The sequence below is a fragment of the Solanum tuberosum genome, unplaced genomic scaffold, assembly GCF_000226075.1.
Source record: "Solanum tuberosum cultivar DM 1-3 516 R44 unplaced genomic scaffold, SolTub_3.0 scf00700, whole genome shotgun sequence".
Classification (NCBI taxonomy): domain Eukaryota; kingdom Viridiplantae; phylum Streptophyta; class Magnoliopsida; order Solanales; family Solanaceae; genus Solanum; species Solanum tuberosum.
This window is the reverse complement of record NW_006239618.1, coordinates 163535-174213: the sequence shown is the minus strand read 5'-3', so window position 1 is coordinate 174213 and position 10679 is coordinate 163535. Positions and strand designations below refer to the sequence as shown.

Sequence of the window (10679 nt, the reverse complement as noted above, 5' to 3'; positions counted from 1 at the left end):
TACGATCTAGTTCTCTGAGTACGCCTTGGCATTGGAGCAACCCCTTTGATATGCATAGTAAAAGATGTGCTCAACAACATCAAGCAACAAAAGGACATTTCAGATGGCCTAGTCGAGAGTGGCCATAAGGGTAGTAAAAGAAGTCCTTTTGCTACTAAACATGCATACTTCTATTGGGTAACTCGCGAGCAAGGCTCGTTTGAGTGGTTTAAGGGAGTTAATGATGACGCCTAATTTATCTCCACAATTACTGCACCAGTGTTTAAGAAGAAGGTGATGCCCTGTCTGCACTAATCACACTATGCTTCATCAATCTGCAAGTTAAAAGTGGCGTCGACATTGTCTCTGGGACAAGGGTCAAGACACATGTTACAATTAATCATCCTGCTGATCACAGAATTGGTTAGCGAAATAATCACCAAAATTACTGTCTAAGTTACTCCACTTGTAACCATCTAACTCGACGTTTTGGACGTAATGGAACTGATAGAATCACCATTCAACACTCGGATCACGAAATGTCCAAAGTCAACACTTTTAATATAACTTAACTCAAAAGCTCAATATCACTAAAATCTCACTTGATCGCATTGAAAACCATGTCAACCATCCCTGCAACACATAATAAAAAGAGAAAATACATTTTAAAAAAACCCTGAACTTGGTCGGATAACTTACTTTAGTACTTAAACTACACAGGCGTTTAAATACTCCCCTTAACATCTTTGAAGTGATTTTTTCCACCCTGAGGCTATAACACCACTCTCACTGCCACATCATAGTCACGTAAGCGCCACATCATAACCATGTAGGCACGATGTCATTTATTTTTATTTCTTTTTACTTATTAACTATTTTTTCTTAAACACTTTTAAAAATTAATTATATCAATTGATTAATTTATAAATGTCAAAGTTTCAACACTCAAGCATGTGTGTTTAGTGTACTATGTAGGCTAGTTTCTTCATTAAACTCTTTCTCATCTGTTGTTCCTTAGAAATTTGGCACTGCAAAACAGGATGCAGATCACAGGGATTTGACCATTAATAGGTACTTTGTTATACCTCTACTTTCTGGCACCTTATTTTTATTTTTGCCACACCTTCACACTGTAGGCAGCAACTTGGTTTAGTTGATATTTATTTCCCCTTGATCCCAGCCCAAAGTCCCAAACAACAAAAAAGAGTAAATGAGGAAACAAAAGCACCTTGATCATGTCAGTGTAAGAGCACAAACTCTAGTGGAGCTTTTAGTTTCTTTTTCTTCTTCCTTTTTTTCTAATATATTTATTCATTTTCTCTGCATCTTTTTGGTTTGTTTTATTTTTTTCTCTCAGAGAGGGGTGAGGGTGTTTTCATATAATTTCATTTAGTTTGTAGAATCTAGCATTTGGATGCATTAATGTATTAATCTAACTTTATTTTAAGTTAGCTCTTTGGATGCATTAATGTATTAATCCAACTTTATTTCAAGTTAGCTTTTTGTTTCCAAAAGGTAGAATATGATTTTCCTTGTTTAATCAGTTAATCCTTCACTAAAGATTATGTTTACAGCTTGTTTTACAACATTAACACCAGATCAGTCGAAGATCTTACAGAAAGAGGTTAGTATGACCTCTGTTTCTTTTGCCCAGATTCAGTTAAGCATACCAATAAAGATAGGTTAAACTACAAGTGTCTCTGACTAATTAATTGATTTCATGTTTCTCAGGCATTGCAGATCTGAAGTCTGGAAAAATTGTCACCCCTCTACCTCCAAAACAGACCTTTTTGGATGATCCCCTAAGAGTTCTTCGAGCTATTCGTTTTGGTAATGTATTAGATGATCTCTGATTTGCCTCCCTCCCTCTTTATATGACAGCCTTGTTTATCCTATATGTGGCATGGATGTCGAGTGTTACAGTTGACCAGTGTTATGAAAAGCAAAAAACGCATAAAAGCTCTAAGGTCCATTGGGGCTTTAAGCGCAAATATAGCATGGACTTTAATGAAAAAAAGCGCAAAGGAAGATACAATACAAATATATATGTTTAGTCCAAGACTAATAATTATAAGCATGAGTAACAATTTTTGTTTTTTGATGAAGGTATTTCATTAAAAAGCATCAAGCAGATGCAGAATTACACAATAGACAAAAGGGCTCACAGTGAGCATAAAAGTTGTTAGCTCCTTTACAATCTTCAAACTAGCACTAGAGAGCTAACAAAGTCAAGAAATTGTTTAGTGGTAAATTTACAGGGGTTAAATGAACCCAACTGAACAGCATAAGTAAACATCTAGCTTTAAGAGAGTGGTTTGAGGTTGACTGTTGAGATCCCATTAAAACATCTACGGTTCCTTTCAGTCCATAAACACCAAAGTTAACTCCAGGGATCATCAGCCAGACTTTCTTGATGGACTTATCAACTCTCCATGTATTCCAACTTGAGTAGGCTTCTTTCACATTTTGTGGCATGACCCATTGTAAGCTAAAAATGCAGCAGAACATATTCCATAGAACCTTGGGCACTGCACAGTGAAGGAGCACGAGTAACAAATATATGAACAAAGAGATTGAAAACAATTACGATAAAGTGAAATATCACTTGTTTAGTGCCACCTCTCCAGAAGAGGCTCATTGGCAAGTAAGAGTATGCCTTAGGACCTTGATGACGACACTGAAGCGCACATTAAGCGCGGTGAAGCGCTCAACACACTTTAAGCCTCACTTCAGGGCTTAAACGCGGCTTTGACAACACTGCTGTTATCATTATGATATTGGATGATTGGCAGCCTGTGAAGTTTCAAGCATGGATTTATAATCCATTGAGTCATAGGTAAACCTTTAAACAGGACAGGTGGAGCTCTTTCTACATAGAGCTGAGGTGCGAATATTAGAACGACTATAGCCATCCCAGTCAAATTCAAGATTGAGACCTTCTCCATGTTCAACCTTGACTATTTTATAGGCTTAGGAATATTATTCCCAAACTTAACAATGTTTATGAATAAACTTGAAATTCTAGCTTTAAGCACAAAAGGATAGAAGGGTTTGGTCTTGGTGTATACAGTATTAAGGATTTTAATACTGTTAGATTCGATTTGTGATTATCACCCAAATCAACATGTATGATTGATTTGGAGGTATTTCTTCGAAGTCATAAGCAAATTGAATATCTCTAAGCATTTTGTGATTGAGCTAAGTGGGGCATCTAAATTAGGATTAGTTATTTTTTAGGAGTTCTATCCACACCCTTCAAAATTACTTATAGAAGTAAAACATAAGATAAGGAATTTCTCAGAGAGAGAACTAAATTGTGTTGATGGCTGGCTGGATAAGGATAGGTTTACGTTCCGCTATACAAGCGCTGTACATGCAGCAGAGAGACTACACCAGTATATTGTTCTCTACAAAGAGCACACCAAAATTTGATGAGAATCAGAAACAAGCCCTACCTGTACCACGGTCAAGTCATTAAACTCAAGTCATTTTGATCAACATGGCTGCAAGTGGCTCCCTGTCCATATGCTTCGACTATTGGTCTAGAATTGGCTGCAAGAGACTGCTCTGTGAGCCTATCATTTTCTACCCCTCAAAGGCTCTCTTTTTCCTTTTCCTCAGAAGTACCAGTACCAACCAATCTTCGTTGTCTTTAATTCTTGATGTTTGGTGCTAGCAGAACAAACTCCTCTATGTAACCTAAAATGGGCTGGATCTACTGCAGGGGGATTTTAATTACCTCCAATGTGATCTAGCATGAAGTTAGCAATTCTTTTGCTCACAGAACTGGTTCAAATCCAGCTCGCAGAAGAGGTTGCATATTTTATGTGTGTACATGTCTTTTAAGTAAACTTAAGTCAAATGTAATGGTTAACTTTTTTGTATCTCCTTCAATCACTTTAGGTTCCAATAAGTTGGTTGGGACATAACTTTGTTGTGCTGTTAGCTAGATGGCACTCATGTTCTCCATATGATTTGGTGATTTTAGGTGCAAGGTTTGGGTTTATATTAGATGAATAACTAAAGACATATTTGAGTGATTACTTTAAATATTATTTTTAATGCATCTAAAATAAAAAGGTCTTGATAAATATATATTTGATTCATTATAATTTTGGTGGGGTGCATCAATAAAATGATTAAAATGGACACTTTTTATTTTTAAAAAATTTAGTATAAAATGAAAATCTCATGCCAACAAAATTTAATGAAAAAATTATTTAGAGAGACTTTTGGGTTATGAAACAAAGTTAAGTGACTTTCTGAGTTAACTACCCATAGTTAATTGATTTTCTGGGAAAGTTATCCATAGTTAAGTGACCATTTGAGATATCATCTCGGAAATTTGGCTCTGTGGCTATTACATCTGGACCGATCACTTGCCAACATAAAGAGAAGAATACCATGATGTATCCATCTGGTTCTGGGGCTTTGTCTCCTGCACATGCTTTTGACACAATCCAAGATCTCTTGTGGCTCAAAAGGTGCCATCAACATCATTTTGTCCTTTGCATTATCATGGGGCAATCCCTCATGTTGAAATGTGGTCTCCATTCCTCAGTCTCAGAGTAAAGTTCTTCATAGTAGGAGACTATTTCCTCCAGGCCAAATTGGGGCACCACTTGGGATGGGAATGACTCAGCCACATGCATCATTTGATGAAAGCACTATAGTCGCCTCTGATAATTGGTTTGTCAACCACACTCTCTCTTTCTTAATGTCAGCTGGGTCTGTCAGTTTCTCCTCCTACTGTTTGTTAGCAATCTGTGTTTAAAAACCAGAATTACTGATTTCAATAAACATTGCAAAAATACGAAGTAACCAAAGTTTAATAAACCAGTAAGAATAGATGAACATAAATTAATTGACAAAACTAAAATCTGTAAAAAAACGTACCACAATCCTTTGAAAAAACAGAATCAGAAAAAGATCAAGCCCACTGAATGCACAGTGTCCCCTTAAGGAAATTATTCCCCTCTAGTATCCGAGGTTTGATTTGGAATATGTCCTCCCAGGATAGAATGATCTTAATCACCAGTGTATTGATACCCAAAACTCTGGTGTCAGCGAACCACTCAACAACAGTGAAGTACACAAAGAAATTTTGTGCAGAAGAAAAAGAAAAAATCAGAAAAATTCGTAAGGAATAAGTCTGAGGAATCAATGTATTTATAGGCAAGAGGAACTGGTTGCAACCTTTCAGAACAGTCACTTCCAACAGCGGGAAATTTAAATAAAACCGGTCGCGCGTGGATCCGAGTCTCTCGATCGATCATTTTCCGAAGTCGAGCCGAGCCGAGCGACGACGACGGCGCGAGGGGGGTCCCTCTTTCCAACCCTTTTAACAATTAATAGGAGTGTTTCTATATTTAAACTCTCCTATTTTTCTTTCCACCACCGATGAGGGACAAATGCCTTTTCAATAAAGCATAAGAGGACTTTTCAAGTTCTCAACTCTTCAAGTTCCCAACTTTTCAAGTTCCTCTCTTTTCATCTTCCCTCTATTTCCCATTAACTCTTGCTACATACCTAACACTGTTAGCTTTTCAGTGTCTTGACTCTCCTGTGTGCATTGGCTGTTCTGTGAAAAAAAAATAGTATTCCTATCACCTTGTTTAAGCCATAGTGTCCTAGATCTTTGTCTCCAAGCAATCTCCTCATGTCTTGCAATATCTTCAAATTCCATTGATAAAGCCAATCTTTTGGTTATTTCATCTTCTGTTAAAAGCTTCTGATTTGGGATTTCATCCAGTTTGTAAACTGATTTAATACACTTGCTTCTGTAGTCATAGTTTACCTTAGATTACTTCATTCCTTCAACTTCTTCTTCAGAGCTTTCAATTTGAAGGTCAGAATGTAGTCAGACCTTTCCAGTGCAATAGAAGGATTTCCACCAGTTCTTTATCCTGTCACTAAAGTCTTCTGTTTGAAGCCACCAATTCTCAAATTTGAAGTAAGAATTGTTATGTTCCAGTTACCACATTGTAGCATCAATGGTGGGTGATTGTAAGTCACTCTGTGCATGATGGCATGAAGGACTGCCTTGTGTTCCTGAAGCTTGTATCCCATTCTTCTGAATTAAGAACCTATCCAATCTTGCTGATACTGTCTTGTCTATCCCCTTATTTCTTTGTTCTCCCCTGTACTTCTAAGTGTACAATACGGTTGTTTCTCTTATGAACATTGGTAACGTGATGAAAGAACTTAGTATTTCTGTCCCTCTTTCATCCATAAGGTCCTAGACCTTTGTCTCCATGCAATCTCCTCATGAATATGTAGTTCTTCATAATCCATGAGAACAACCGACTGTTGACCGATTCTTCCTCTGTCAGTGCTCTCTACTATCAAGTAAAGAGTCCAAGCTTCCATTTGGCAGAGCAACTTAGACCTTTGGATCTTCAGGTCCCCTTGTTCATTCTAACTCCATTTCTTAAGCTTGCCTTTGAGGGCTTTGAGTTTACAAGCTAATATGTAGTCAAGTCTTCCTGTGAAGACAAAAAGAGTTCCACCAAGTTTTAACTTATCTATAAAACCTTCTGTGTTCAACCAACAATTTTCAAAGTTGAAATAAGATTTTGAATGTTCCTAGGACCCACAAAGAGTGCTAAAGGAACATGATAAAATTGTAGAAGTGTTTGTTTTATGTTGTTGAAGTGCTCATTCCATTCTAAGGAAATCAAAATTCTATCTATTCTGGATGTACTAGTTTTTGATGTATAATTTCTAATTCTTTCTCCTTGATGGTTGTTACCTCTTACATGTTAATCACTTGTGACTATTACAGGCTGTGTGTTGCTTTCTTGGGTTCGACTTGGGAGCTTTTAAACCTTATTGGACGCTCCTCGTTTTCTGTGAGTGTTGCTTCATGATGCAGAAAAGTGGGGGGCCAGTTGTAAGAGAATGGGTACGCCACTAATACTATCTTCTTAGCCATGGGTTAATTGGTTTGAAGTATTTACTCATCATTTGATTTTCATCTGCAGCAACAAAAATTACTGGAGTGGCAGCTCGCACATCCTTCTGGTTCTGCGGAAGAAAGCCTTGATTGGATGAAGCAAACACAATCAAAACGTGTGAGAACTGAGTAGTTTTACACTAGTTCGTTTAGGGTTGGGGTTAGGGGATAGAAATATCATATCATTTTCTTTTGTTGGTGTACTCTTTACATACGGGTGATTTTGTGCCCCATTGTTAATATCAACTTATTTATGTTGAAGACAAGATATCAAACTTGGAAAAAGGAAAATTAAAATAACCTTTCAAGATCTTTAATCCCACAATAATAATTTGAAAAATACTAGCAAAAGCACAAACCATTCAAAGTGCTGCCACGAAGATTTAGACCTTAAAAATTAAGAATGAATCTTGATTATACTTTCCGAAATCAACCTCATAAACCCATAGACAACTCGATAAAACAATTTTAACCACAACTTCAAAATAATGTGTTCAATTTGTCTTTAAAAGGTACAAAATCTAAAAATGTTATTTGTGCAAATCTCATGATAAATTAGAATAAGTACACCTAAGTGAAGAACATGAGGAAGTGTACATCTTTTATTGAACCGCCTTTATGTGTGTATATATATAGAGGTGGTCCTATAATCAAAAGTATCAAAAACCCAAATTAAGCACCACTACCGTAATGGCGTCGTTGTCTCAGTGCTTTGTTAGCTCAGGAATTAGCAGAGCATTTCTTTCTCGTTCACCGATGCTATCTTTTCCACAAACTCATTCTTAAACAATACATTACCACCAAACCCTATCTCCAATAATGATATAGGGTTTGGTGGCAATGTATTGTTTAAGAATGAGCTAAACCAAGATATACCATTGGAGAAGAAGATTGAAGATTTGTACACTGATGAACTTGGAGATTTGTACACTGATGATATACCGCTGCTTCCTAGTATGAGCACACTTTCATTTGATGCTACATTGAAGTTGAAGCTTTACCAGGTTTATTATTTCTCCCAATTTTACAGATCTGAAACTGTCTGTTGATATTTATCACATTTATTCACTATTCCCTTCTAATTTCAAACTGTGTTATGCGTTATTTAGATTTCAAATTGGTCAGTTTTGATGTTTGGTATGCCCTTTATCTGATGTTAATTAAATTTATATTTAGATTTCAGTTTTGTTTTTGTTATCAGGTTCAACTTTGATTAAGCACATACCTTGTTTATTTCTTGTAGTGTTGTTTAGAATTAGATATGCATTTATATGATCTTGTAGTGTATTTCAATTTTGTAGGTTGGGGAATTAATTCACTTTTATCAGAATACCTCCGAACATGAAAAAGGAAGGTAAAATAAAAATTGGTGAGCCTCACCGACCGTTGATCAGTGTTTTGGATTGACATGTTATTAGGGAAGGGGGAAAAATGAGTTGTCAACTACATTTATATCTCTCAAATCGCTGTTATAATCAATTTCAGGTGTGACATGTTTATTATCTACTTTGTGGCTGTGTTGCTGACTCAATCTAATTTTGAATTTTTTTTTGGGCTGTGGCTGACTCACAGGAGGCAAAAATGTTGCAACCTCACTGATGAAATCATGCGAGGAACTAACCAAAAAAGAAGGATACAAATTTATTGTCTTACAAGTCCTCAAGGTAAATTGGCCCGCAAGAAGTTTATTCATCAAAATGGGTTACTATCCCGTAAGAAACAAAGAAGAGACGATACTTCTTATGAAAGAGATTTCACTCCTCTCTAAGAGAATGCAAAGAAAGACTTAGAGAATTTTGGAGAAGGCTTACAACTTGCTTGTTGCCTAGCAAATGAGGGGCACCTCTATTTATACTACCTCTTAGGGACTAAAGTGTAATTAATATTTATTTTACAAGTCCCTCTAATAATTACACTTTGGTTCCTCTCTAGAACTTTCTACATGTTCTAGGATATTCCAAAGTATTCTTAAAATATCTAAGGGTTTCTAGAGTCTTCCAAGGAAAGACTTAGGGATTTCTAAAGTCTTCTTAGAAATTCTCTAGGGAGTTCTAGAGTCTTCTACTAACCTCCCCACAACTCTAGATTCTTCTCCCTTATTCCGGTGCCGAATTTGAACTGTGAAGTGGCGGAACGTGACACAAGGCCTAAGACTTGACTTTTTTGTTACCTACAAAAAATTATCTTTTCTAGTATAATGTAAAGAGTAAAGACACCTAAGCCTTGATTCTAATTAAGTATATATAGTCTATTGTTAAACAATATACCTATGTTTTGCGCCATTCCATTCCTCGCATTAGTTTATCATTTAATTTGAATAAGATTAAACTTAGTTTTCAGTTTCTGGAAGATCAGAATGATTGCTTCACTTCTCAAACTCGATATGTGCCTCATTGCAAATTGCACAGATAATGTCTCTTAAGATTGCGTTTTATTATTGTTAGGAGTGAGATTATTTGTGATTAGAAATTGCATCTTTTATTTTTCTGTAGACTATTTGTTTAGTATGTATAACAAATCAATGCCAAAGCTCTTGATTGATGGCCCTTATAGATCACATGATTAAAAGAAATACGATCTAGTTCTCTGAGTACGCCTTGGCATTGGAGCAACCCCTTTGATATGCATAGTAAAAGATGTGCTCAACAACATCAAGCAACAAAAGGACATTTCAGATGGCCTAGTCGAGAGTGGCCATAAGGGTAGTAAAAGAAGTCCTTTTGCTACTAAACATGCATACTTCTATTGGGTAACTCGGGAGCAAGGCTCGTTTGAGTGGTTTAAGGGAGTTAATGATGACGCCTAATTGATCTCCACAATTACTGCACCAATGTTTAAGAAGAAGGCGATGCCCTGTCTGCACTAATCACACTATCCTTCATCAATCTGCAAGCTAAAAGTGGCATCGACATTGTCTCTGGGACAAGGGTGACACATGTTCCAATTAATCATCCTGCTGATCATAGAATTGGTTAGCGAAATAATCACCAAAATTACTGTCTAAGTTACTCCACTCATAACCATCTAACTCAACGTTTCGGACGTAATGGAACTGATAGAATCACCATTCAACGCTCGGATCACGAAATGTCCAAAATCAACACTTTTAATATAACTTAACTCAAAAGCTCAATCTCACTTGATCGCATTGAAAATCATGTCAACCATCCCGCAACACATAATAAAAAGAGAAAATACATAAAAAATAAACCCTTGAACTTGGTCGGATAACTTACTTTAGTACTTACACTACACGGGCGTTTAAATACCCCCCTTAACATCTTTGAAGTGATTTTTTTCCACCCTGAGGCTATAACACCACTCTCACCGCCACATCATAGCCACGTAAGCGCCACATCATAACCATGTAGGCACCATGTCATTTATTTTTATTTCTTTTTTACGTATTAACTATTTTTTCTTAAACACTTTAAAATTAATTATATCAATTGATTAATTTATAAATGCATACCCCCACCCCCAGCCTCTCTTTCTTCTTCCTTGTTGTTCACCATTATTCCAACCTACACGGGGGTTTAAATACCGCTCTTAACATCTTTGAAGTGATTTTTTCCACCCTGAGACTATAACACCACTCTCCCCCGCCACATCATAACCACGTAAGCACCACATCATAGCCATGTAGGTACCATGTCATTAATTTTTATTTCTTTTTTACTTATTAACTATTTTTTCTTAAACACTTTTTAAAATTAATTATAAATTGATTAATTTATAAATGCAT

The 10679-nt window shown here is 36.3% G+C and overlaps 1 long non-coding RNA gene across 1 annotated transcript; it reads left to right on the top strand.

Moving 5' to 3' along the window:
- The first annotated feature begins 996 nt into the window (after positions 1-996).
- LOC102591224 (uncharacterized) lies at positions 997-4005 on the top strand. Its single transcript, XR_368923.2, has 4 exons — positions 997-1050; positions 1554-1603; positions 1711-1809; positions 3968-4005. It is a non-coding gene; the product is annotated as an uncharacterized lncRNA (long non-coding RNA).
- Positions 4006-10679: the final 6674 nt, after the last annotated feature.